Source organism: Triturus cristatus, chromosome 4_1 (genome assembly GCF_964204655.1).
Source record: "Triturus cristatus chromosome 4_1, aTriCri1.1, whole genome shotgun sequence".
In the NCBI taxonomy this organism is placed as follows: domain Eukaryota; kingdom Metazoa; phylum Chordata; class Amphibia; order Caudata; family Salamandridae; genus Triturus; species Triturus cristatus.
The window spans coordinates 107,120,185-107,142,191 of record NC_140585.1 but is presented as its reverse complement, the minus strand read 5'-3'; the positions used below and the strand labels follow the sequence as shown (position 1 = coordinate 107,142,191).

The following is a 22,007-nucleotide window of genomic DNA, read 5'->3' as shown; positions in this document are numbered from 1 at the left end:
ACCCCCACAACCTTTCTTGAGCGAGAGATAATTACAGCGCTGAAAGATACTTCAGCCACTCCTTCGATAGCTCAGTTGGTAGAGCGGAGGACTGTAGCATAAAGTCAGACATCCTTAGGTCGCTGGTTCAAATCCGGCTCGAAGGATTTTTTGCTTCGATTTCCATATCTTTCACTTTTATTCAAACAATACCTTCCATTGATTATGATCGAGACTTTGCAGTCCCTGGGTTTCAGGGATTCCTTGCATCCATCAAACAGCTCGAGTGCAAAAGTGGGGATGTAGCTCAGTGGTAGAGCGCATGCTTTGCATGTATGAGGTCCCGGGTTCAATCCCCGGCATCTCCAGGAGCCTCTGTTCCTTATCTTGGCTTTTTTCCAGAAGGCTAGCCTGCCATCATGCAGAAAGAAGAAGTTTGTCATGCAGTTGGGGTGAGAGCCCCACTTAAATAGTCAGACATTTGCTTTGGAAAAATCTTTGAACTAGGCATAGTTTGCGCATTTCAAGAAAATCGGAGAATTTTGCATTCCAAAAGAAGGAAATAAATGCCCTCTCTGAGGATCGAACTCAGGACCTTCAGATTATGAGACTGACGCGCTGCCTACTGCGCTAAGAAGGCTGTATATAGGCATCTGTACATAAGACCATGAAGATCATCCAGGTACAAGGCTGAAGGATTTTCCTGACTGACATTGTATACTGCAGAGTCGAATGGGGTGATGTGGCCGTCGGTTCAATGCAGGGTTTCCAATCATACAGTCAAACCTTGCAGAAGTGGGGATGTAGCTCAGTGGTAGAGCGCATGCTTTGCATGTATGAGGCCCCGGGTTCAATCCCCGGCATCTCCAGACTTTTGCCATGCTTACCTTGGATTTTGGGCCGAAAGCTAGGCTGGCATCATGATGAAGGAAGAGATATGTCCTCCAACCGGGATGAGGACCCCGCTTAATCTGTCAGACGTTTGCCTTGAAAAATCCCATGAAATGGGGCTATCTCATTTTTGATGATTATAGATCAAAAGAATCCTACTTGTTGAAGACATCAAAGTGATGATTCATCTTGACAACCATAATGCTTTGATGATAGAAATCTGTCGCATCTCTCTTGATCATTGGTAAGGGTTCTTCTTCTAAACCAGAGACTCTTTACAGTAGCTTTTAGAAAAACGGAATATTTTGTTTATCTCAATCACCTTCAATCTACAGATTTTTCCGTTCTCTTTCCTTTTGAAAATGCATCCAAAATGCACGTTCTTGATGCTGGGTGCGTAGTAATGACTCCCATAACTTTCTGTCATTTCTTTCATGGTTCCGCGCAGCCATCCATTTGCCACCAATGCTGCCCAAGGTCTTTGTATCAAAGTTCCTTTCCTTTCTGTAAAATTGAAATTTGGAGCACCCCTGCTTATCCCCAAGCCAAGACAGAACATGAACTTTGGTCTGAAATCCTCCTTTGGGGTGATAAGACGTACCTTACAGTGTGCTCTAAGAACTGGTGACTTTGAGAGGGAGCTGCAGGTAATGTTCATGATTTTCATCGATCTGCTCCTGATCCCCACCCCCACAACCTTTCTTGAGCGAGAGATAATTACAGCGCTGAAAGATACTTCAGCCACTCCTTCGATAGCTCAGTTGGTAGAGCGGAGGACTGTAGCATAAAGTCAGACATCCTTAGGTCGCTGGTTCAAATCCGGCTCGAAGGATTTTTTGCTTCGATTTCCATATCTTTCACTTTTATTCAAACAATACCTTCCATTGATTATGATCGAGACTTTGCAGTCCCTGGGTTTCAGGGATTCCTTGCATCCATCAAACAGCTCGAGTGCAAAAGTGGGGATGTAGCTCAGTGGTAGAGCGCATGCTTTGCATGTATTGGGTCCCGGGTTCAATCCCCGGCATCTCCAGGAGCCTCTGTTCCTTATCTTGGCTTTTTTCCAGAAGGCTAGCCTGCCATCATGCAGAAAGAAGAAGTTTGTCATGCAGTTGGGGTGAGAGCCCCACTTAAATAGTCAGACATTTGCTTTGGAAAAATCTTTGAACTAGGCATAGTTTGCGCATTTCAAGAAAATCGGAGAATTTTGCATTCCAAAAGAAGGAAATAAATGCCCTCTCTGAGGATCGAACTCAGGACCTTCAGATTATGAGACTGACGCGCTGCCTACTGCGCTAAGAAGGCTGTATATAGGCATCTGTACATAAGACCATGAAGATCATCCAGGTACAAGGCTGAAGGATTTTCCTGACTGACATTGTATACTGCAGAGTCGAATGGGGTGATGTGGCCGTCGGTTCAATGCAGGGTTTCCAATCATACAGTCAAACCTTGCAGAAGTGGGGATGTAGCTCAGTGGTAGAGCGCATGCTTTGCATGTATGAGGCCCCGGGTTCAATCCCCGGCATCTCCAGACTTTTGCCATGCTTACCTTGGATTTTGGGCCGAAAGCTAGGCTGGCATCATGATGAAGGAAGAGATATGTCCTCCAACCGGGATGAGGACCCCGCTTAATCTGTCAGACGTTTGCCTTGAAAAATCCCATGAAATGGGGCTATCTCATTTTTGATGATTATAGATCAAAAGAATCCTACTTGTTGAAGACATCAAAGTGATGATTCATCTTGACAACCATAATGCTTTGATGATAGAAATCTGTCGCATCTCTCTTGATCATTGGTAAGGGTTCTTCTTCTAAACCAGAGACTCTTTACAGTAGCTTTTAGAAAAACGGAATATTTTGTTTATCTCAATCACCTTCAATCTACAGATTTTTCCGTTCTCTTTCCTTTTGAAAATGCATCCAAAATGCACGTTCTTGATGCTGGGTGCGTAGTAATGACTCCCATAACTTTCTGTCATTTCTTTCATGGTTCCGCGCAGCCATCCATTTGCCACCAATGCTGCCCAAGGTCTTTGTATCAAAGTTCCTTTCCTTTCTGTAAAATTGAAATTTGGAGCACCCCTGCTTATCCCCAAGCCAAGACAGAACATGAACTTTGGTCTGAAATCCTCCTTTGGGGTGATAAGACGTACCTTACAGTGTGCTCTAAGAACTGGTGACTTTGAGAGGGAGCTGCAGGTAATGTTCATGATTTTCATCGATCTGCTCCTGATCCCCACCCCCACAACCTTTCTTGAGCGAGAGATAATTACAGCGCTGAAAGATACTTCAGCCACTCCTTCGATAGCTCAGTTGGTAGAGCGGAGGACTGTAGCATAAAGTCAGACATCCTTAGGTCGCTGGTTCAAATCCGGCTCGAAGGATTTTTTGCTTCGATTTCCATATCTTTCACTTTTATTCAAACAATACCTTCCATTGATTATGATCGAGACTTTGCAGTCCCTGGGTTTCAGGGATTCCTTGCATCCATCAAACAGCTCGAGTGCAAAAGTGGGGATGTAGCTCAGTGGTAGAGCGCATGCTTTGCATGTATGAGGTCCCGGGTTCAATCCCCGGCATCTCCAGGAGCCTCTGTTCCTTATCTTGGCTTTTTTCCAGAAGGCTAGCCTGCCATCATGCAGAAAGAAGAAGTTTGTCATGCAGTTGGGGTGAGAGCCCCACTTAAATAGTCAGACATTTGCTTTGGAAAAATCTTTGAACTAGGCATAGTTTGCGCATTTCAAGAAAATCGGAGAATTTTGCATTCCAAAAGAAGGAAATAAATGCCCTCTCTGAGGATCGAACTCAGGACCTTCAGATTATGAGACTGACGCGCTGCCTACCGCGCTAAGAAGGCTGTATATAGGCATCTGTACATAAGACCATGAAGATCATCCAGGTACAAGGCTGAAGGATTTTCCTGACTGACATTGTATACTGCAGAGTCGAATGGGGTGATGTGGCCGTCGGTTCAATGCAGGGTTTCCAATCATACAGTCAAACCTTGCAGAAGTGGGGATGTAGCTCAGTGGTAGAGCGCATGCTTTGCATGTATGAGGCCCCGGGTTCAATCCCCGGCATCTCCAGACTTTTGCCATGCTTACCTTGGATTTTGGGCCGAAAGCTAGGCTGGCATCATGATGAAGGAAGAGATATGTCCTCCAACCGGGATGAGGACCCCGCTTAATCTGTCAGACGTTTGCCTTGAAAAATCCCATGAAATGGGGCTATCTCATTTTTGATGATTATAGATCAAAAGAATCCTACTTGTTGAAGACATCAAAGTGATGATTCATCTTGACAACCATAATGCTTTGATGATAGAAATCTGTCGCATCTCTCTTGATCATTGGTAAGGGTTCTTCTTCTAAACCAGAGACTCTTTACAGTAGCTTTTAGAAAAACGGAATATTTTGTTTATCTCAATCACCTTCAATCTACAGATTTTTCCGTTCTCTTTCCTTTTGAAAATGCATCCAAAATGCACGTTCTTGATGCTGGGTGCGTAGTAATGACTCCCATAACTTTCTGTCATTTCTTTCATGGTTCCGCGCAGCCATCCATTTGCCACCAATGCTGCCCAAGGTCTTTGTATCAAAGTTCCTTTCCTTTCTGTAAAATTGAAATTTGGAGCACCCCTGCTTATCCCCAAGCCAAGACAGAACATGAACTTTGGTCTGAAATCCTCCTTTGGGGTGATAAGACGTACCTTACAGTGTGCTCTAAGAACTGGTGACTTTGAGAGGGAGCTGCAGGTAATGTTCATGATTTTCATCGATCTGCTCCTGATCCCCACCCCCACAACCTTTCTTGAGCGAGAGATAATTACAGCGCTGAAAGATACTTCAGCCACTCCTTCGATAGCTCAGTTGGTAGAGCGGAGGACTGTAGCATAAAGTCAGACATCCTTAGGTCGCTGGTTCAAATCCGGCTCGAAGGATTTTTTGCTTCGATTTCCATATCTTTCACTTTTATTCAAACAATACCTTCCATTGATTATGATCGAGACTTTGCAGTCCCTGGGTTTCAGGGATTCCTTGCATCCATCAAACAGCTCGAGTGCAAAAGTGGGGATGTAGCTCAGTGGTAGAGCGCATGCTTTGCATGTATGAGGTCCCGGGTTCAATCCCCGGCATCTCCAGGAGCCTCTGTTCCTTATCTTGGCTTTTTTCCAGAAGGCTAGCCTGCCATCATGCAGAAAGAAGAAGTTTGTCATGCAGTTGGGGTGAGAGCCCCACTTAAATAGTCAGACATTTGCTTTGGAAAAATCTTTGAACTAGGCATAGTTTGCGCATTTCAAGAAAATCGGAGAATTTTGCATTCCAAAAGAAGGAAATAAATGCCCTCTCTGAGGATCGAACTCAGGACCTTCAGATTATGAGACTGACGCGCTGCCTACTGCGCTAAGAAGGCTGTATATAGGCATCTGTACATAAGACCATGAAGATCATCCAGGTACAAGGCTGAAGGATTTTCCTGACTGACATTGTATACTGCAGAGTCGAATGGGGTGATGTGGCCGTCGGTTCAATGCAGGGTTTCCAATCATACAGTCAAACCTTGCAGAAGTGGGGATGTAGCTCAGTGGTAGAGCGCATGCTTTGCATGTATGAGGCCCCGGGTTCAATCCCCGGCATCTCCAGACTTTTGCCATGCTTACCTTGGATTTTGGGCCGAAAGCTAGGCTGGCATCATGATGAAGGAAGAGATATGTCCTCCAACCGGGATGAGGACCCCGCTTAATCTGTCAGACGTTTGCCTTGAAAAATCCCATGAAATGGGGCTATCTCATTTTTGATGATTATAGATCAAAAGAATCCTACTTGTTGAAGACATCAAAGTGATGATTCATCTTGACAACCATAATGCTTTGATGATAGAAATCTGTCGCATCTCTCTTGATCATTGGTAAGGGTTCTTCTTCTAAACCAGAGACTCTTTACAGTAGCTTTTAGAAAAACGGAATATTTTGTTTATCTCAATCACCTTCAATCTACAGATTTTTCCGTTCTCTTTCCTTTTGAAAATGCATCCAAAATGCACGTTCTTGATGCTGGGTGCGTAGTAATGACTCCCATAACTTTCTGTCATTTCTTTCATGGTTCCGCGCAGCCATCCATTTGCCACCAATGCTGCCCAAGGTCTTTGTATCAAAGTTCCTTTCCTTTCTGTAAAATTGAAATTTGGAGCACCCCTGCTTATCCCCAAGCCAAGACAGAACATGAACTTTGGTCTGAAATCCTCCTTTGGGGTGATAAGACGTACCTTACAGTGTGCTCTAAGAACTGGTGACTTTGAGAGGGAGCTGCAGGTAATGTTCATGATTTTCATCGATCTGCTCCTGATCCCCACCCCCACAACCTTTCTTGAGCGAGAGATAATTACAGCGCTGAAAGATACTTCAGCCACTCCTTCGATAGCTCAGTTGGTAGAGCGGAGGACTGTAGCATAAAGTCAGACATCCTTAGGTCGCTGGTTCAAATCCGGCTCGAAGGATTTTTTGCTTCGATTTCCATATCTTTCACTTTTATTCAAACAATACCTTCCATTGATTATGATCGAGACTTTGCAGTCCCTGGGTTTCAGGGATTCCTTGCATCCATCAAACAGCTCGAGTGCAAAAGTGGGGATGTAGCTCAGTGGTAGAGCGCATGCTTTGCATGTATGAGGTCCCGGGTTCAATCCCCGGCATCTCCAGGAGCCTCTGTTCCTTATCTTGGCTTTTTTCCAGAAGGCTAGCCTGCCATCATGCAGAAAGAAGAAGTTTGTCATGCAGTTGGGGTGAGAGCCCCACTTAAATAGTCAGACATTTGCTTTGGAAAAATCTTTGAACTAGGCATAGTTTGCGCATTTCAAGAAAATCGGAGAATTTTGCATTCCAAAAGAAGGAAATAAATGCCCTCTCTGAGGATCGAACTCAGGACCTTCAGATTATGAGACTGACGCGCTGCCTACTGCGCTAAGAAGGCTGTATATAGGCATCTGTACATAAGACCATGAAGATCATCCAGGTACAAGGCTGAAGGATTTTCCTGACTGACATTGTATACTGCAGAGTCGAATGGGGTGATGTGGCCGTCGGTTCAATGCAGGGTTTCCAATCATACAGTCAAACCTTGCAGAAGTGGGGATGTAGCTCAGTGGTAGAGCGCATGCTTTGCATGTATGAGGCCCCGGGTTCAATCCCCGGCATCTCCAGACTTTTGCCATGCTTACCTTGGATTTTGGGCCGAAAGCTAGGCTGGCATCATGATGAAGGAAGAGATATGTCCTCCAACCGGGATGAGGACCCCGCTTAATCTGTCAGACGTTTGCCTTGAAAAATCCCATGAAATGGGGCTATCTCATTTTTGATGATTATAGATCAAAAGAATCCTACTTGTTGAAGACATCAAAGTGATGATTCATCTTGACAACCATAATGCTTTGATGATAGAAATCTGTCGCATCTCTCTTGATCATTGGTAAGGGTTCTTCTTCTAAACCAGAGACTCTTTACAGTAGCTTTTAGAAAAACGGAATATTTTGTTTATCTCAATCACCTTCAATCTACAGATTTTTCCGTTCTCTTTCCTTTTGAAAATGCATCCAAAATGCACGTTCTTGATGCTGGGTGCGTAGTAATGACTCCCATAACTTTCTGTCATTTCTTTCATGGTTCCGCGCAGCCATCCATTTGCCACCAATGCTGCCCAAGGTCTTTGTATCAAAGTTCCTTTCCTTTCTGTAAAATTGAAATTTGGAGCACCCCTGCTTATCCCCAAGCCAAGACAGAACATGAACTTTGGTCTGAAATCCTCCTTTGGGGTGATAAGACGTACCTTACAGTGTGCTCTAAGAACTGGTGACTTTGAGAGGGAGCTGCAGGTAATGTTCATGATTTTCATCGATCTGCTCCTGATCCCCACCCCCACAACCTTTCTTGAGCGAGAGATAATTACAGCGCTGAAAGATACTTCAGCCACTCCTTCGATAGCTCAGTTGGTAGAGCGGAGGACTGTAGCATAAAGTCAGACATCCTTAGGTCGCTGGTTCAAATCCGGCTCGAAGGATTTTTTGCTTCGATTTCCATATCTTTCACTTTTATTCAAACAATACCTTCCATTGATTATGATCGAGACTTTGCAGTCCCTGGGTTTCAGGGATTCCTTGCATCCATCAAACAGCTCGAGTGCAAAAGTGGGGATGTAGCTCAGTGGTAGAGCGCATGCTTTGCATGTATTGGGTCCCGGGTTCAATCCCCGGCATCTCCAGGAGCCTCTGTTCCTTATCTTGGCTTTTTTCCAGAAGGCTAGCCTGCCATCATGCAGAAAGAAGAAGTTTGTCATGCAGTTGGGGTGAGAGCCCCACTTAAATAGTCAGACATTTGCTTTGGAAAAATCTTTGAACTAGGCATAGTTTGCGCATTTCAAGAAAATCGGAGAATTTTGCATTCCAAAAGAAGGAAATAAATGCCCTCTCTGAGGATCGAACTCAGGACCTTCAGATTATGAGACTGACGCGCTGCCTACTGCGCTAAGAAGGCTGTATATAGGCATCTGTACATAAGACCATGAAGATCATCCAGGTACAAGGCTGAAGGATTTTCCTGACTGACATTGTATACTGCAGAGTCGAATGGGGTGATGTGGCCGTCGGTTCAATGCAGGGTTTCCAATCATACAGTCAAACCTTGCAGAAGTGGGGATGTAGCTCAGTGGTAGAGCGCATGCTTTGCATGTATGAGGCCCCGGGTTCAATCCCCGGCATCTCCAGACTTTTGCCATGCTTACCTTGGATTTTGGGCCGAAAGCTAGGCTGGCATCATGATGAAGGAAGAGATATGTCCTCCAACCGGGATGAGGACCCCGCTTAATCTGTCAGACGTTTGCCTTGAAAAATCCCATGAAATGGGGCTATCTCATTTTTGATGATTATAGATCAAAAGAATCCTACTTGTTGAAGACATCAAAGTGATGATTCATCTTGACAACCATAATGCTTTGATGATAGAAATCTGTCGCATCTCTCTTGATCATTGGTAAGGGTTCTTCTTCTAAACCAGAGACTCTTTACAGTAGCTTTTAGAAAAACGGAATATTTTGTTTATCTCAATCACCTTCAATCTACAGATTTTTCCGTTCTCTTTCCTTTTGAAAATGCATCCAAAATGCACGTTCTTGATGCTGGGTGCGTAGTAATGACTCCCATAACTTTCTGTCATTTCTTTCATGGTTCCGCGCAGCCATCCATTTGCCACCAATGCTGCCCAAGGTCTTTGTATCAAAGTTCCTTTCCTTTCTGTAAAATTGAAATTTGGAGCACCCCTGCTTATCCCCAAGCCAAGACAGAACATGAACTTTGGTCTGAAATCCTCCTTTGGGGTGATAAGACGTACCTTACAGTGTGCTCTAAGAACTGGTGACTTTGAGAGGGAGCTGCAGGTAATGTTCATGATTTTCATCGATCTGCTCCTGATCCCCACCCCCACAACCTTTCTTGAGCGAGAGATAATTACAGCGCTGAAAGATACTTCAGCCACTCCTTCGATAGCTCAGTTGGTAGAGCGGAGGACTGTAGCATAAAGTCAGACATCCTTAGGTCGCTGGTTCAAATCCGGCTCGAAGGATTTTTTGCTTCGATTTCCATATCTTTCACTTTTATTCAAACAATACCTTCCATTGATTATGATCGAGACTTTGCAGTCCCTGGGTTTCAGGGATTCCTTGCATCCATCAAACAGCTCGAGTGCAAAAGTGGGGATGTAGCTCAGTGGTAGAGCGCATGCTTTGCATGTATGAGGTCCCGGGTTCAATCCCCGGCATCTCCAGGAGCCTCTGTTCCTTATCTTGGCTTTTTTCCAGAAGGCTAGCCTGCCATCATGCAGAAAGAAGAAGTTTGTCATGCAGTTGGGGTGAGAGCCCCACTTAAATAGTCAGACATTTGCTTTGGAAAAATCTTTGAACTAGGCATAGTTTGCGCATTTCAAGAAAATCGGAGAATTTTGCATTCCAAAAGAAGGAAATAAATGCCCTCTCTGAGGATCGAACTCAGGACCTTCAGATTATGAGACTGACGCGCTGCCTACCGCGCTAAGAAGGCTGTATATAGGCATCTGTACATAAGACCATGAAGATCATCCAGGTACAAGGCTGAAGGATTTTCCTGACTGACATTGTATACTGCAGAGTCGAATGGGGTGATGTGGCCGTCGGTTCAATGCAGGGTTTCCAATCATACAGTCAAACCTTGCAGAAGTGGGGATGTAGCTCAGTGGTAGAGCGCATGCTTTGCATGTATGAGGCCCCGGGTTCAATCCCCGGCATCTCCAGACTTTTGCCATGCTTACCTTGGATTTTGGGCCGAAAGCTAGGCTGGCATCATGATGAAGGAAGAGATATGTCCTCCAACCGGGATGAGGACCCCGCTTAATCTGTCAGACGTTTGCCTTGAAAAATCCCATGAAATGGGGCTATCTCATTTTTGATGATTATAGATCAAAAGAATCCTACTTGTTGAAGACATCAAAGTGATGATTCATCTTGACAACCATAATGCTTTGATGATAGAAATCTGTCGCATCTCTCTTGATCATTGGTAAGGGTTCTTCTTCTAAACCAGAGACTCTTTACAGTAGCTTTTAGAAAAACGGAATATTTTGTTTATCTCAATCACCTTCAATCTACAGATTTTTCCGTTCTCTTTCCTTTTGAAAATGCATCCAAAATGCACGTTCTTGATGCTGGGTGCGTAGTAATGACTCCCATAACTTTCTGTCATTTCTTTCATGGTTCCGCGCAGCCATCCATTTGCCACCAATGCTGCCCAAGGTCTTTGTATCAAAGTTCCTTTCCTTTCTGTAAAATTGAAATTTGGAGCACCCCTGCTTATCCCCAAGCCAAGACAGAACATGAACTTTGGTCTGAAATCCTCCTTTGGGGTGATAAGACGTACCTTACAGTGTGCTCTAAGAACTGGTGACTTTGAGAGGGAGCTGCAGGTAATGTTCATGATTTTCATCGATCTGCTCCTGATCCCCACCCCCACAACCTTTCTTGAGCGAGAGATAATTACAGCGCTGAAAGATACTTCAGCCACTCCTTCGATAGCTCAGTTGGTAGAGCGGAGGACTGTAGCATAAAGTCAGACATCCTTAGGTCGCTGGTTCAAATCCGGCTCGAAGGATTTTTTGCTTCGATTTCCATATCTTTCACTTTTATTCAAACAATACCTTCCATTGATTATGATCGAGACTTTGCAGTCCCTGGGTTTCAGGGATTCCTTGCATCCATCAAACAGCTCGAGTGCAAAAGTGGGGATGTAGCTCAGTGGTAGAGCGCATGCTTTGCATGTATGAGGTCCCGGGTTCAATCCCCGGCATCTCCAGGAGCCTCTGTTCCTTATCTTGGCTTTTTTCCAGAAGGCTAGCCTGCCATCATGCAGAAAGAAGAAGTTTGTCATGCAGTTGGGGTGAGAGCCCCACTTAAATAGTCAGACATTTGCTTTGGAAAAATCTTTGAACTAGGCATAGTTTGCGCATTTCAAGAAAATCGGAGAATTTTGCATTCCAAAAGAAGGAAATAAATGCCCTCTCTGAGGATCGAACTCAGGACCTTCAGATTATGAGACTGACGCGCTGCCTACTGCGCTAAGAAGGCTGTATATAGGCATCTGTACATAAGACCATGAAGATCATCCAGGTACAAGGCTGAAGGATTTTCCTGACTGACATTGTATACTGCAGAGTCGAATGGGGTGATGTGGCCGTCGGTTCAATGCAGGGTTTCCAATCATACAGTCAAACCTTGCAGAAGTGGGGATGTAGCTCAGTGGTAGAGCGCATGCTTTGCATGTATGAGGCCCCGGGTTCAATCCCCGGCATCTCCAGACTTTTGCCATGCTTACCTTGGATTTTGGGCCGAAAGCTAGGCTGGCATCATGATGAAGGAAGAGATATGTCCTCCAACCGGGATGAGGACCCCGCTTAATCTGTCAGACGTTTGCCTTGAAAAATCCCATGAAATGGGGCTATCTCATTTTTGATGATTATAGATCAAAAGAATCCTACTTGTTGAAGACATCAAAGTGATGATTCATCTTGACAACCATAATGCTTTGATGATAGAAATCTGTCGCATCTCTCTTGATCATTGGTAAGGGTTCTTCTTCTAAACCAGAGACTCTTTACAGTAGCTTTTAGAAAAACGGAATATTTTGTTTATCTCAATCACCTTCAATCTACAGATTTTTCCGTTCTCTTTCCTTTTGAAAATGCATCCAAAATGCACGTTCTTGATGCTGGGTGCGTAGTAATGACTCCCATAACTTTCTGTCATTTCTTTCATGGTTCCGCGCAGCCATCCATTTGCCACCAATGCTGCCCAAGGTCTTTGTATCAAAGTTCCTTTCCTTTCTGTAAAATTGAAATTTGGAGCACCCCTGCTTATCCCCAAGCCAAGACAGAACATGAACTTTGGTCTGAAATCCTCCTTTGGGGTGATAAGACGTACCTTACAGTGTGCTCTAAGAACTGGTGACTTTGAGAGGGAGCTGCAGGTAATGTTCATGATTTTCATCGATCTGCTCCTGATCCCCACCCCCACAACCTTTCTTGAGCGAGAGATAATTACAGCGCTGAAAGATACTTCAGCCACTCCTTCGATAGCTCAGTTGGTAGAGCGGAGGACTGTAGCATAAAGTCAGACATCCTTAGGTCGCTGGTTCAAATCCGGCTCGAAGGATTTTTTGCTTCGATTTCCATATCTTTCACTTTTATTCAAACAATACCTTCCATTGATTATGATCGAGACTTTGCAGTCCCTGGGTTTCAGGGATTCCTTGCATCCATCAAACAGCTCGAGTGCAAAAGTGGGGATGTAGCTCAGTGGTAGAGCGCATGCTTTGCATGTATTGGGTCCCGGGTTCAATCCCCGGCATCTCCAGGAGCCTCTGTTCCTTATCTTGGCTTTTTTCCAGAAGGCTAGCCTGCCATCATGCAGAAAGAAGAAGTTTGTCATGCAGTTGGGGTGAGAGCCCCACTTAAATAGTCAGACATTTGCTTTGGAAAAATCTTTGAACTAGGCATAGTTTGCGTATTTCAAGAAAATCGGAGAATTTTGCATTCCAAAAGAAGGAAATAAATGCCCTCTCTGAGGATCGAACTCAGGACCTTCAGATTATGAGACTGACGCGCTGCCTACTGCGCTAAGAAGGCTGTATATAGGCATCTGTACATAAGACCATGAAGATCATCCAGGTACAAGGCTGAAGGATTTTCCTGACTGACATTGTATACTGCAGAGTCGAATGGGGTGATGTGGCCGTCGGTTCAATGCAGGGTTTCCAATCATACAGTCAAACCTTGCAGAAGTGGGGATGTAGCTCAGTGGTAGAGCGCATGCTTTGCATGTATGAGGCCCCGGGTTCAATCCCCGGCATCTCCAGACTTTTGCCATGCTTACCTTGGATTTTGGGCCGAAAGCTAGGCTGGCATCATGATGAAGGAAGAGATATGTCCTCCAACCGGGATGAGGACCCCGCTTAATCTGTCAGACGTTTGCCTTGAAAAATCCCATGAAATGGGGCTATCTCATTTTTGATGATTATAGATCAAAAGAATCCTACTTGTTGAAGACATCAAAGTGATGATTCATCTTGACAACCATAATGCTTTGATGATAGAAATCTGTCGCATCTCTCTTGATCATTGGTAAGGGTTCTTCTTCTAAACCAGAGACTCTTTACAGTAGCTTTTAGAAAAACGGAATATTTTGTTTATCTCAATCACCTTCAATCTACAGATTTTTCCGTTCTCTTTCCTTTTGAAAATGCATCCAAAATGCACGTTCTTGATGCTGGGTGCGTAGTAATGACTCCCATAACTTTCTGTCATTTCTTTCATGGTTCCGCGCAGCCATCCATTTGCCACCAATGCTGCCCAAGGTCTTTGTATCAAAGTTCCTTTCCTTTCTGTAAAATTGAAATTTGGAGCACCCCTGCTTATCCCCAAGCCAAGACAGAACATGAACTTTGGTCTGAAATCCTCCTTTGGGGTGATAAGACGTACCTTACAGTGTGCTCTAAGAACTGGTGACTTTGAGAGGGAGCTGCAGGTAATGTTCATGATTTTCATCGATCTGCTCCTGATCCCCACCCCCACAACCTTTCTTGAGTGAGAGATAATTACAGCGCTGAAAGATACTTCAGCCACTCCTTCGATAGCTCAGTTGGTAGAGCGGAGGACTGTAGCATAAAGTCAGACATCCTTAGGTCGCTGGTTCAAATCCGGCTCGAAGGATTTTTTGCTTCGATTTCCATATCTTTCACTTTTATTCAAACAATACCTTCCATTGATTATGATCGAGACTTTGCAGTCCCTGGGTTTCAGGGATTCCTTGCATCCATCAAACAGCTCGAGTGCAAAAGTGGGGATGCAGCTCAGTGGTAGAGCGCATGCTTCGCATGTATGAGGTCCCGGGTTCAATCCCCGGCATCTCCAGGAGCCTCTGTTCCTTATCTTGGCTTTTTTCCAGAAGGCTAGCCTGCCATCATGCAGAAAGAAGAAGTTTGTCATGCAGTTGGGGTGAGAGCCCCACTTAAATAGTCAGACATTTGCTTTGGAAAAATCTTTGAACTAGGCATAGTTTGCGCATTTCAAGAAAATCGGAGAATTTTGCATTCCAAAAGAAGGAAATAAATGCCCTCTCTGAGGATCGAACTCAGGACCTTCAGATTATGAGACTGACGCGCTGCCTACTGCGCTAAGAAGACTGTATATAGGCATCTGTACATAAGACCATGAAGATCATCCAGGTACAAGGCTGAAGGATTTTCCTGACTGACATTGTATACTGCAGAGTCGAATGGGGTGATGTGGCCGTCGGTTCAATGCAGGGTTTCCAATCATACAGTCAAACCTTGCAGAAGTGGGGATGTAGCTCAGTGGTAGAGCGCATGCTTTGCATGTATGAGGCCCCGGGTTCAATCCCCGGCATCTCCAGACTTTTGCCATGCTTACCTTGGATTTTGGGCCGAAAGCTAGGCTGGCATCATGATGAAGGAAGAGATATGTCCTCCAACCGGGATGAGGACCCCGCTTAATCTGTCAGACGTTTGCCTTGAAAAATCCCATGAAATGGGGCTATCTCATTTTTGATGATTATAGATCAAAAGAATCCTACTTGTTGAAGACATCAAAGTGATGATTCATCTTGACAACCATAATGCTTTGATGATAGAAATCTGTCGCATCTCTCTTGATCATTGGTAAGGGTTCTTCTTCTAAACCAGAGACTCTTTACAGTAGCTTTTAGAAAAACGGAATATTTTGTTTATCTCAATCACCTTCAATCTACAGATTTTTCCGTTCTCTTTCCTTTTGAAAATGCATCCAAAATGCACGTTCTTGATGCTGGGTGCGTAGTAATGACTCCCATAACTTTCTGTCATTTCTTTCATGGTTCCGCGCAGCCATCCATTTGCCACCAATGCTGCCCAAGGTCTTTGTATCAAAGTTCCTTTCCTTTCTGTAAAATTGAAATTTGGAGCACCCCTGCTTATCCCCAAGCCAAGACAGAACATGAACTTTGGTCTGAAATCCTCCTTTGGGGTGATAAGACGTACCTTACAGTGTGCTCTAAGAACTGGTGACTTTGAGAGGGAGCTGCAGGTAATGTTCATGATTTTCATCGATCTGCTCCTGATCCCCACCCCCACAACCTTTCTTGAGCGAGAGATAATTACAGCGCTGAAAGATACTTCAGCCACTCCTTCGATAGCTCAGTTGGTAGAGCGGAGGACTGTAGCATAAAGTCAGACATCCTTAGGTCGCTGGTTCAAATCCGGCTCGAAGGATTTTTTGCTTCGATTTCCATATCTTTCACTTTTATTCAAACAATACCTTCCATTGATTATGATCGAGACTTTGCAGTCCCTGGGTTTCAGGGATTCCTTGCATCCATCAAACAGCTCGAGTGCAAAAGTGGGGATGTAGCTCAGTGGTAGAGCGCATGCTTTGCATGTATTGGGTCCCGGGTTCAATCCCCGGCATCTCCAGGAGCCTCTGTTCCTTATCTTGGCTTTTTTCCAGAAGGCTAGCCTGCCATCATGCAGAAAGAAGAAGTTTGTCATGCAGTTGGGGTGAGAGCCCCACTTAAATAGTCAGACATTTGCTTTGGAAAAATCTTTGAACTAGGCATAGTTTGCGTATTTCAAGAAAATCGGAGAATTTTGCATTCCAAAAGAAGGAAATAAATGCCCTCTCTGAGGATCGAACTCAGGACCTTCAGATTATGAGACTGACGCGCTGCCTACTGCGCTAAGAAGGCTGTATATAGGCATCTGTACATAAGACCATGAAGATCATCCAGGTACAAGGCTGAAGGATTTTCCTGACTGACATTGTATACTGCAGAGTCGAATGGGGTGATGTGGCCGTCGGTTCAATGCAGGGTTTCCAATCATACAGTCAAACCTTGCAGAAGTGGGGATGTAGCTCAGTGGTAGAGCGCATGCTTTGCATGTATGAGGCCCCGGGTTCAATCCCCGGCATCTCCAGACTTTTGCCATGCTTACCTTGGATTTTGGGCCGAAAGCTAGGCTGGCATCATGATGAAGGAAGAGATATGTCCTCCAACCGGGATGAGGACCCCGCTTAATCTGTCAGACGTTTGCCTTGAAAAATCCCATGAAATGGGGCTATCTCATTTTTGATGATTATAGATCAAAAGAATCCTACTTGTTGAAGACATCAAAGTGATGATTCATCTTGACAACCATAATGCTTTGATGATAGAAATCTGTCGCATCTCTCTTGATCATTGGTAAGGGTTCTTCTTCTAAACCAGAGACTCTTTACAGTAGCTTTTAGAAAAACGGAATATTTTGTTTATCTCAATCACCTTCAATCTACAGATTTTTCCGTTCTCTTTCCTTTTGAAAATGCATCCAAAATGCACGTTCTTGATGCTGGGTGCGTAGTAATGACTCCCATAACTTTCTGTCATTTCTTTCATGGTTCCGCGCAGCCATCCATTTGCCACCAATGCTGCCCAAGGTCTTTGTATCAAAGTTCCTTTCCTTTCTGTAAAATTGAAATTTGGAGCACCCCTGCTTATCCCCAAGCCAAGACAGAACATGAACTTTGGTCTGAAATCCTCCTTTGGGGTGATAAGACGTACCTTACAGTGTGCTCTAAGAACTGGTGACTTTGAGAGGGAGCTGCAGGTAATGTTCATGATTTTCATCGATCTGCTCCTGATCCCCACCCCCACAACCTTTCTTGAGCGAGAGATAATTACAGCGCTGAAAGATACTTCAGCCACTCCTTCGATAGCTCAGTTGGTAGAGCGGAGGACTGTAGCATAAAGTCAGACATCCTTAGGTCGCTGGTTCAAATCCGGCTCGAAGGATTTTTTGCTTCGATTTCCATATCTTTCACTTTTATTCAAACAATACCTTCCATTGATTATGATCGAGACTTTGCAGTCCCTGGGTTTCAGGGATTCCTTGCATCCATCAAACAGCTCGAGTGCAAAAGTGGGGATGTAGCTCAGTGGTAGAGCGCATGCTTTGCATGTATGAGGTCCCGGGTTCAATCCCCGGCATCTCCAGGAGCCTCTGTTCCTTATCTTGGCTTTTTTCCAGAAGGCTAGCCTGCCATCATGCAGAAAGAAGAAGTTTGTCATGCAGTTGGGGTGAGAGCCCCACTTAAATAGTCAGACATTTGCTTTGGAAAAATCTTTGAACTAGGCATAGTTTGCGCATTTCAAGAAAATCGGAGAATTTTGCATTCCAAAAGAAGGAAATAAATGCCCTCTCTGAGGATCGAACTCAGGACCTTCAGATTATGAGACTGACGCGCTGCCTACTGCGCTAAGAAGGCTGTATATAGGCATCTGTACATAAGACCATGAAGATCATCCAGGTACAAGGCTGAAGGATTTTCCTGACTGACATTGTATACTGCAGAGTCGAATGGGGTGATGTGGCCGTCGGTTCAATGCAGGGTTTCCAATCATACAGTCAAACCTTGCAGAAGTGGGGATGTAGCTCAGTGGTAGAGCGCATGCTTTGCATGTATGAGGCCCCGGGTTCAATCCCCGGCATCTCCAGACTTTTGCCATGCTTACCTTGGATTTTGGGCCGAAAGCTAGGCTGGCATCATGATGAAGGAAGAGATATGTCCTCCAACCGGGATGAGGACCCCGCTTAATCTGTCAGACGTTTGCCTTGAAAAATCCCATGAAATGGGGCTATCTCATTTTTGATGATTATAGATCAAAAGAATCCTACTTGTTGAAGACATCAAAGTGATGATTCATCTTGACAACCATAATGCTTTGATGATAGAAATCTGTCGCATCTCTCTTGATCATTGGTAAGGGTTCTTCTTCTAAACCAGAGACTCTTTACAGTAGCTTTTAGAAAAACGGAATATTTTGTTTATCTCAATCACCTTCAATCTACAGATTTTTCCGTTCTCTTTCCTTTTGAAAATGCATCCAAAATGCACGTTCTTGATGCTGGGTGCGTAGTAATGACTCCCATAACTTTCTGTCATTTCTTTCATGGTTCCGCGCAGCCATCCATTTGCCACCAATGCTGCCCAAGGTCTTTGTATCAAAGTTCCTTTCCTTTCTGTAAAATTGAAATTTGGAGCACCCCTGCTTATCCCCAAGCCAAGACAGAACATGAACTTTGGTCTGAAATCCTCCTTTGGGGTGATAAGACGTACCTTACAGTGTGCTCTAAGAACTGGTGACTTTGAGAGGGAGCTGCAGGTAATGTTCATGATTTTCATCGATCTGCTCCTGATCCCCACCCCCACAACCTTTCTTGAGCGAGAGATAATTACAGCGCTGAAAGATACTTCAGCCACTCCTTCGATAGCTCAGTTGGTAGAGCGGAGGACTGTAGCATAAAGTCAGACATCCTTAGGTCGCTGGTTCAAATCCGGCTCGAAGGATTTTGTGCTTCGATTTCCATATATTTCACTTTTATTCAAACAATACCTTCCATTGATTATGATCGAGACTTTGCAGTCCCTGGGTTTCAGGGATTCCTTGCATCCATCAAACAGCTCGAGTGCAAAAGTGGGGATGTAGCTCAGTGGTAGAGCGCATGCTTCGCATGTATGAGGTCCCGGGTTCAATCCCCGGCATCTCCAGGAGCCTCTGTTCCTTATCTTGGCTTTTTTCCAGAAGGCTAGCCTGCCATCATGCAGAAAGAAGAAGTTTGTCATGCAGTTGGGGTGAGAGCCCCACTTAAATAGTCAGACATTTGCTTTGGAAAAATCTTTGAACTAGGCATAGTTTGCGCATTTCAAGAAAATCGGAGAATTTTGCATTCCAAAAGAAGGAAATAAATGCCCTCTCTGAGGATCGAACTCAGGACCTTCAGATTATGAGACTGACGCGCTGCCTACTGCGCTAAGAAGGCTGTATATAGGCATCTGTACATAAGACCATGAAGATCATCCAGGTACAAGGCTGAAGGATTTTCCTGACTGACATTGTATACTGCAGAGTCGAATGGGGTGATGTGGCCGTCGGTTCAATGCAGGGTTTCCAATCATACAGTCAAACCTTGCAGAAGTGGGGATGTAGCTCAGTGGTAGAGCGCATGCTTTGCATGTATGAGGCCCCGGGTTCAATCCCCGGCATCTCCAGACTTTTGCCATGCTTACCTTGGATTTTGGGCCGAAAGCTAGGCTGGCATCATGATGAAGGAAGAGATATGTCCTCCAACCGGGATGAGGACCCCGCTTAATCTGTCAGACGTTTGCCTTGAAAAATCCCATGAAATGGGGCTATCTCATTTTTGATGATTATAGATCAAAAGAATCCTACTTGTTGAAGACATCAAAGTGATGATTCATCTTGACAACCATAATGCTTTGATGATAGAAATCTGTCGCATCTCTCTTGATCATTGGTAAGGGTTCTTCTTCTAAACCAGAGACTCTTTACAGTAGCTTTTAGAAAAACGGAATATTTTGTTTATCTCAATCACCTTCAATCTACAGATTTTTCCGTTCTCTTTCCTTTTGAAAATGCATCCAAAATGCACGTTCTTGATGCTGGGTGCGTAGTAATGACTCCCATAACTTTCTGTCATTTCTTTCATGGTTCCGCGCAGCCATCCATTTGCCACCAATGCTGCCCAAGGTCTTTGTATCAAAGTTCCTTTCCTTTCTGTAAAATTGAAATTTGGAGCACCCCTGCTTATCCCCAAGCCAAGACAGAACATGAACTTTGGTCTGAAATCCTCCTTTGGGGTGATAAGACGTACCTTACAGTGTGCTCTAAGAACTGGTGACTTTGAGAGGGAGCTGCAGGTAATGTTCATGATTTTCATCGATCTGCTCCTGATCCCCACCCCCACAACCTTTCTTGAGCGAGAGATAATTACAGCGCTGAAAGATACTTCAGCCACTCCTTCGATAGCTCAGTTGGTAGAGCGGAGGACTGTAGCATAAAGTCAGACATCCTTAGGTCGCTGGTTCAAATCCGGCTCGAAGGATTTTTTGCTTCGATTTCCATATCTTTCACTTTTATTCAAACAATACCTTCCATTGATTATGATCGAGACTTTGCAGTCCCTGGGTTTCAGGGATTCCTTGCATCCATCAAACAGCTCGAGTGCAAAAGTGGGGATGTAGCTCAGTGGTAGAGCGCATGCTTTGCATGTATGAGGTCCCGGGTTCAATCCCCGGCATCTCCAGGAGCCTCTGTTCCTTATCTTGGCTTTTTTCCAGAAGGCTAGCCTGCCATCATGCAGAAAGAAGAAGTTTGTCATGCAGTTGGGGTGAGAGCCCCACTTAAATAGTCAGACATTTGCTTTGGAAAAATCTTTGAACTAGGCATAGTTTGCGCATTTCAAGAAAATCGGAGAATTTTGCATTCCAAAAGAAGGAAATAAATGCCCTCTCTGAGGATCGAACTCAGGACCTTCAGATTATGAGACTGACGCGCTGCCTACTGCGCTAAGAAGGCTGTATATAGGCATCTGTACATAAGACCATGAAGATCATCCAGGTACAAGGCTGAAGGATTTTCCTGACTGACATTGTATACTGCAGAGTCGAATGGGGTGATGTGGCCGTCGGTTCAATGCAGGGTTTCCAATCATACAGTCAAACCTTGCAGAAGTGGGGATGTAGCTCAGTGGTAGAGCGCATGCTTTGCATGTATGAGGCCCCGGGTTCAATCCCCGGCATCTCCAGACTTTTGCCATGCTTACCTTGGATTTTGGGCCGAAAGCTAGGCTGGCATCATGATGAAGGAAGAGATATGTCCTCCAACCGGGATGAGGACCCCGCTTAATCTGTCAGACGTTTGCCTTGAAAAATCCCATGAAATGGGGCTATCTCATTTTTGATGATTATAGATCAAAAGAATCCTACTTGTTGAAGACATCAAAGTGATGATTCATCTTGACAACCATAATGCTTTGATGATAGAAATCTGTCGCATCTCTCTTGATCATTGGTAAGGGTTCTTCTTCTAAACCAGAGACTCTTTACAGTAGCTTTTAGAAAAACGGAATATTTTGTTTATCTCAATCACCTTCAATCTACAGATTTTTCCGTTCTCTTTCCTTTTGAAAATGCATCCAAAATGCACGTTCTTGATGCTGGGTGCGTAGTAATGACTCCCATAACTTTCTGTCATTTCTTTCATGGTTCCGCGCAGCCATCCATTTGCCACCAATGCTGCCCAAGGTCTTTGTATCAAAGTTCCTTTCCTTTCTGTAAAATTGAAATTTGGAGCACCCCTGCTTATCCCCAAGCCAAGACAGAACATGAACTTTGGTCTGAAATCCTCCTTTGGGGTGATAAGACGTACCTTACAGTGTGCTCTAAGAACTGGTGACTTTGAGAGGGAGCTGCAGGTAATGTTCATGATTTTCATCGATCTGCTCCTGATCCCCACCCCCACAACCTTTCTTGAGCGAGAGATAATTACAGCGCTGAAAGATACTTCAGCCACTCCTTCGATAGCTCAGTTGGTAGAGCGGAGGACTGTAGCATAAAGTCAGACATCCTTAGGTCGCTGGTTCAAATCCGGCTCGAAGGATTTTGTGCTTCGATTTCCATATATTTCACTTTTATTCAAACAATACCTTCCATTGATTATGATCGAGACTTTGCAGT

At 44.5% G+C, this 22,007-nt stretch overlaps 49 non-coding genes across 49 annotated transcripts; 38 read left to right on the top strand and 11 right to left on the bottom strand.

Annotated features, from left to right (window-relative positions):
* Nucleotides 1–60: 60 nt before the first annotated feature.
* On the top strand, nucleotides 61–146 carry TRNAY-GUA (transfer RNA tyrosine (anticodon GUA)). The gene is given in 2 exon segments: nucleotides 61–97; nucleotides 111–146. It is a non-coding gene; the product is annotated as a tRNA-Tyr (tRNA).
* A 129-nt stretch (nucleotides 147–275) lies between these two features.
* Nucleotides 276–347, top strand: TRNAA-UGC (transfer RNA alanine (anticodon UGC)). Its single transcript has one exon. It is a non-coding gene; the product is annotated as a tRNA-Ala (tRNA).
* A 199-nt stretch (nucleotides 348–546) lies between these two features.
* Nucleotides 547–619, bottom strand: TRNAM-CAU (transfer RNA methionine (anticodon CAU)). Its single transcript has one exon. It is a non-coding gene; the product is annotated as a tRNA-Met (tRNA).
* Nucleotides 620–776: 157 nt separating this feature from the next.
* On the top strand, nucleotides 777–848 carry TRNAA-UGC (transfer RNA alanine (anticodon UGC)). The gene has a single exon. It is a non-coding gene; the product is annotated as a tRNA-Ala (tRNA).
* A 768-nt stretch (nucleotides 849–1,616) lies between these two features.
* TRNAY-GUA (transfer RNA tyrosine (anticodon GUA)) lies at nucleotides 1,617–1,702 on the top strand. The gene is given in 2 exon segments: nucleotides 1,617–1,653; nucleotides 1,667–1,702. It is a non-coding gene; the product is annotated as a tRNA-Tyr (tRNA).
* Nucleotides 1,703–2,102: 400 nt separating this feature from the next.
* Nucleotides 2,103–2,175, bottom strand: TRNAM-CAU (transfer RNA methionine (anticodon CAU)). The gene has a single exon. It is a non-coding gene; the product is annotated as a tRNA-Met (tRNA).
* Nucleotides 2,176–2,332: 157 nt separating this feature from the next.
* TRNAA-UGC (transfer RNA alanine (anticodon UGC)) lies at nucleotides 2,333–2,404 on the top strand. The gene has a single exon. It is a non-coding gene; the product is annotated as a tRNA-Ala (tRNA).
* Nucleotides 2,405–3,172: 768 nt separating this feature from the next.
* On the top strand, nucleotides 3,173–3,258 carry TRNAY-GUA (transfer RNA tyrosine (anticodon GUA)). The gene is given in 2 exon segments: nucleotides 3,173–3,209; nucleotides 3,223–3,258. It is a non-coding gene; the product is annotated as a tRNA-Tyr (tRNA).
* Nucleotides 3,259–3,387: 129 nt separating this feature from the next.
* Nucleotides 3,388–3,459, top strand: TRNAA-UGC (transfer RNA alanine (anticodon UGC)). Its single transcript has one exon. It is a non-coding gene; the product is annotated as a tRNA-Ala (tRNA).
* Nucleotides 3,460–3,888: 429 nt separating this feature from the next.
* Nucleotides 3,889–3,960, top strand: TRNAA-UGC (transfer RNA alanine (anticodon UGC)). Its single transcript has one exon. It is a non-coding gene; the product is annotated as a tRNA-Ala (tRNA).
* A 768-nt stretch (nucleotides 3,961–4,728) lies between these two features.
* On the top strand, nucleotides 4,729–4,814 carry TRNAY-GUA (transfer RNA tyrosine (anticodon GUA)). The gene is given in 2 exon segments: nucleotides 4,729–4,765; nucleotides 4,779–4,814. It is a non-coding gene; the product is annotated as a tRNA-Tyr (tRNA).
* A 129-nt stretch (nucleotides 4,815–4,943) lies between these two features.
* On the top strand, nucleotides 4,944–5,015 carry TRNAA-UGC (transfer RNA alanine (anticodon UGC)). The gene has a single exon. It is a non-coding gene; the product is annotated as a tRNA-Ala (tRNA).
* Nucleotides 5,016–5,214: 199 nt separating this feature from the next.
* TRNAM-CAU (transfer RNA methionine (anticodon CAU)) lies at nucleotides 5,215–5,287 on the bottom strand. The gene has a single exon. It is a non-coding gene; the product is annotated as a tRNA-Met (tRNA).
* A 157-nt stretch (nucleotides 5,288–5,444) lies between these two features.
* Nucleotides 5,445–5,516, top strand: TRNAA-UGC (transfer RNA alanine (anticodon UGC)). The gene has a single exon. It is a non-coding gene; the product is annotated as a tRNA-Ala (tRNA).
* A 768-nt stretch (nucleotides 5,517–6,284) lies between these two features.
* TRNAY-GUA (transfer RNA tyrosine (anticodon GUA)) lies at nucleotides 6,285–6,370 on the top strand. Its single transcript is given in 2 exon segments — nucleotides 6,285–6,321; nucleotides 6,335–6,370. It is a non-coding gene; the product is annotated as a tRNA-Tyr (tRNA).
* A 129-nt stretch (nucleotides 6,371–6,499) lies between these two features.
* On the top strand, nucleotides 6,500–6,571 carry TRNAA-UGC (transfer RNA alanine (anticodon UGC)). The gene has a single exon. It is a non-coding gene; the product is annotated as a tRNA-Ala (tRNA).
* Nucleotides 6,572–6,770: 199 nt separating this feature from the next.
* TRNAM-CAU (transfer RNA methionine (anticodon CAU)) lies at nucleotides 6,771–6,843 on the bottom strand. The gene has a single exon. It is a non-coding gene; the product is annotated as a tRNA-Met (tRNA).
* A 157-nt stretch (nucleotides 6,844–7,000) lies between these two features.
* On the top strand, nucleotides 7,001–7,072 carry TRNAA-UGC (transfer RNA alanine (anticodon UGC)). The gene has a single exon. It is a non-coding gene; the product is annotated as a tRNA-Ala (tRNA).
* Nucleotides 7,073–7,840: 768 nt separating this feature from the next.
* TRNAY-GUA (transfer RNA tyrosine (anticodon GUA)) lies at nucleotides 7,841–7,926 on the top strand. The gene is given in 2 exon segments: nucleotides 7,841–7,877; nucleotides 7,891–7,926. It is a non-coding gene; the product is annotated as a tRNA-Tyr (tRNA).
* A 400-nt stretch (nucleotides 7,927–8,326) lies between these two features.
* On the bottom strand, nucleotides 8,327–8,399 carry TRNAM-CAU (transfer RNA methionine (anticodon CAU)). The gene has a single exon. It is a non-coding gene; the product is annotated as a tRNA-Met (tRNA).
* A 157-nt stretch (nucleotides 8,400–8,556) lies between these two features.
* On the top strand, nucleotides 8,557–8,628 carry TRNAA-UGC (transfer RNA alanine (anticodon UGC)). The gene has a single exon. It is a non-coding gene; the product is annotated as a tRNA-Ala (tRNA).
* Nucleotides 8,629–9,396: 768 nt separating this feature from the next.
* Nucleotides 9,397–9,482, top strand: TRNAY-GUA (transfer RNA tyrosine (anticodon GUA)). Its single transcript is given in 2 exon segments — nucleotides 9,397–9,433; nucleotides 9,447–9,482. It is a non-coding gene; the product is annotated as a tRNA-Tyr (tRNA).
* Nucleotides 9,483–9,611: 129 nt separating this feature from the next.
* On the top strand, nucleotides 9,612–9,683 carry TRNAA-UGC (transfer RNA alanine (anticodon UGC)). The gene has a single exon. It is a non-coding gene; the product is annotated as a tRNA-Ala (tRNA).
* A 429-nt stretch (nucleotides 9,684–10,112) lies between these two features.
* On the top strand, nucleotides 10,113–10,184 carry TRNAA-UGC (transfer RNA alanine (anticodon UGC)). Its single transcript has one exon. It is a non-coding gene; the product is annotated as a tRNA-Ala (tRNA).
* A 768-nt stretch (nucleotides 10,185–10,952) lies between these two features.
* TRNAY-GUA (transfer RNA tyrosine (anticodon GUA)) lies at nucleotides 10,953–11,038 on the top strand. The gene is given in 2 exon segments: nucleotides 10,953–10,989; nucleotides 11,003–11,038. It is a non-coding gene; the product is annotated as a tRNA-Tyr (tRNA).
* Nucleotides 11,039–11,167: 129 nt separating this feature from the next.
* On the top strand, nucleotides 11,168–11,239 carry TRNAA-UGC (transfer RNA alanine (anticodon UGC)). Its single transcript has one exon. It is a non-coding gene; the product is annotated as a tRNA-Ala (tRNA).
* A 199-nt stretch (nucleotides 11,240–11,438) lies between these two features.
* Nucleotides 11,439–11,511, bottom strand: TRNAM-CAU (transfer RNA methionine (anticodon CAU)). Its single transcript has one exon. It is a non-coding gene; the product is annotated as a tRNA-Met (tRNA).
* A 157-nt stretch (nucleotides 11,512–11,668) lies between these two features.
* On the top strand, nucleotides 11,669–11,740 carry TRNAA-UGC (transfer RNA alanine (anticodon UGC)). Its single transcript has one exon. It is a non-coding gene; the product is annotated as a tRNA-Ala (tRNA).
* Nucleotides 11,741–12,508: 768 nt separating this feature from the next.
* Nucleotides 12,509–12,594, top strand: TRNAY-GUA (transfer RNA tyrosine (anticodon GUA)). The gene is given in 2 exon segments: nucleotides 12,509–12,545; nucleotides 12,559–12,594. It is a non-coding gene; the product is annotated as a tRNA-Tyr (tRNA).
* Nucleotides 12,595–12,994: 400 nt separating this feature from the next.
* On the bottom strand, nucleotides 12,995–13,067 carry TRNAM-CAU (transfer RNA methionine (anticodon CAU)). The gene has a single exon. It is a non-coding gene; the product is annotated as a tRNA-Met (tRNA).
* Nucleotides 13,068–13,224: 157 nt separating this feature from the next.
* On the top strand, nucleotides 13,225–13,296 carry TRNAA-UGC (transfer RNA alanine (anticodon UGC)). The gene has a single exon. It is a non-coding gene; the product is annotated as a tRNA-Ala (tRNA).
* Nucleotides 13,297–14,064: 768 nt separating this feature from the next.
* On the top strand, nucleotides 14,065–14,150 carry TRNAY-GUA (transfer RNA tyrosine (anticodon GUA)). The gene is given in 2 exon segments: nucleotides 14,065–14,101; nucleotides 14,115–14,150. It is a non-coding gene; the product is annotated as a tRNA-Tyr (tRNA).
* Nucleotides 14,151–14,780: 630 nt separating this feature from the next.
* On the top strand, nucleotides 14,781–14,852 carry TRNAA-UGC (transfer RNA alanine (anticodon UGC)). The gene has a single exon. It is a non-coding gene; the product is annotated as a tRNA-Ala (tRNA).
* A 768-nt stretch (nucleotides 14,853–15,620) lies between these two features.
* On the top strand, nucleotides 15,621–15,706 carry TRNAY-GUA (transfer RNA tyrosine (anticodon GUA)). The gene is given in 2 exon segments: nucleotides 15,621–15,657; nucleotides 15,671–15,706. It is a non-coding gene; the product is annotated as a tRNA-Tyr (tRNA).
* Nucleotides 15,707–16,106: 400 nt separating this feature from the next.
* On the bottom strand, nucleotides 16,107–16,179 carry TRNAM-CAU (transfer RNA methionine (anticodon CAU)). The gene has a single exon. It is a non-coding gene; the product is annotated as a tRNA-Met (tRNA).
* Nucleotides 16,180–16,336: 157 nt separating this feature from the next.
* TRNAA-UGC (transfer RNA alanine (anticodon UGC)) lies at nucleotides 16,337–16,408 on the top strand. The gene has a single exon. It is a non-coding gene; the product is annotated as a tRNA-Ala (tRNA).
* A 768-nt stretch (nucleotides 16,409–17,176) lies between these two features.
* Nucleotides 17,177–17,262, top strand: TRNAY-GUA (transfer RNA tyrosine (anticodon GUA)). Its single transcript is given in 2 exon segments — nucleotides 17,177–17,213; nucleotides 17,227–17,262. It is a non-coding gene; the product is annotated as a tRNA-Tyr (tRNA).
* Nucleotides 17,263–17,391: 129 nt separating this feature from the next.
* On the top strand, nucleotides 17,392–17,463 carry TRNAA-UGC (transfer RNA alanine (anticodon UGC)). Its single transcript has one exon. It is a non-coding gene; the product is annotated as a tRNA-Ala (tRNA).
* A 199-nt stretch (nucleotides 17,464–17,662) lies between these two features.
* On the bottom strand, nucleotides 17,663–17,735 carry TRNAM-CAU (transfer RNA methionine (anticodon CAU)). The gene has a single exon. It is a non-coding gene; the product is annotated as a tRNA-Met (tRNA).
* Nucleotides 17,736–17,892: 157 nt separating this feature from the next.
* Nucleotides 17,893–17,964, top strand: TRNAA-UGC (transfer RNA alanine (anticodon UGC)). The gene has a single exon. It is a non-coding gene; the product is annotated as a tRNA-Ala (tRNA).
* A 768-nt stretch (nucleotides 17,965–18,732) lies between these two features.
* TRNAY-GUA (transfer RNA tyrosine (anticodon GUA)) lies at nucleotides 18,733–18,818 on the top strand. The gene is given in 2 exon segments: nucleotides 18,733–18,769; nucleotides 18,783–18,818. It is a non-coding gene; the product is annotated as a tRNA-Tyr (tRNA).
* A 129-nt stretch (nucleotides 18,819–18,947) lies between these two features.
* Nucleotides 18,948–19,019, top strand: TRNAA-CGC (transfer RNA alanine (anticodon CGC)). The gene has a single exon. It is a non-coding gene; the product is annotated as a tRNA-Ala (tRNA).
* Nucleotides 19,020–19,218: 199 nt separating this feature from the next.
* Nucleotides 19,219–19,291, bottom strand: TRNAM-CAU (transfer RNA methionine (anticodon CAU)). The gene has a single exon. It is a non-coding gene; the product is annotated as a tRNA-Met (tRNA).
* A 157-nt stretch (nucleotides 19,292–19,448) lies between these two features.
* Nucleotides 19,449–19,520, top strand: TRNAA-UGC (transfer RNA alanine (anticodon UGC)). Its single transcript has one exon. It is a non-coding gene; the product is annotated as a tRNA-Ala (tRNA).
* A 768-nt stretch (nucleotides 19,521–20,288) lies between these two features.
* On the top strand, nucleotides 20,289–20,374 carry TRNAY-GUA (transfer RNA tyrosine (anticodon GUA)). The gene is given in 2 exon segments: nucleotides 20,289–20,325; nucleotides 20,339–20,374. It is a non-coding gene; the product is annotated as a tRNA-Tyr (tRNA).
* A 129-nt stretch (nucleotides 20,375–20,503) lies between these two features.
* TRNAA-UGC (transfer RNA alanine (anticodon UGC)) lies at nucleotides 20,504–20,575 on the top strand. Its single transcript has one exon. It is a non-coding gene; the product is annotated as a tRNA-Ala (tRNA).
* Nucleotides 20,576–20,774: 199 nt separating this feature from the next.
* On the bottom strand, nucleotides 20,775–20,847 carry TRNAM-CAU (transfer RNA methionine (anticodon CAU)). The gene has a single exon. It is a non-coding gene; the product is annotated as a tRNA-Met (tRNA).
* A 157-nt stretch (nucleotides 20,848–21,004) lies between these two features.
* Nucleotides 21,005–21,076, top strand: TRNAA-UGC (transfer RNA alanine (anticodon UGC)). The gene has a single exon. It is a non-coding gene; the product is annotated as a tRNA-Ala (tRNA).
* Nucleotides 21,077–21,844: 768 nt separating this feature from the next.
* Nucleotides 21,845–21,930, top strand: TRNAY-GUA (transfer RNA tyrosine (anticodon GUA)). Its single transcript is given in 2 exon segments — nucleotides 21,845–21,881; nucleotides 21,895–21,930. It is a non-coding gene; the product is annotated as a tRNA-Tyr (tRNA).
* The last annotated feature ends 77 nt before the right edge of the window (nucleotides 21,931–22,007 follow it).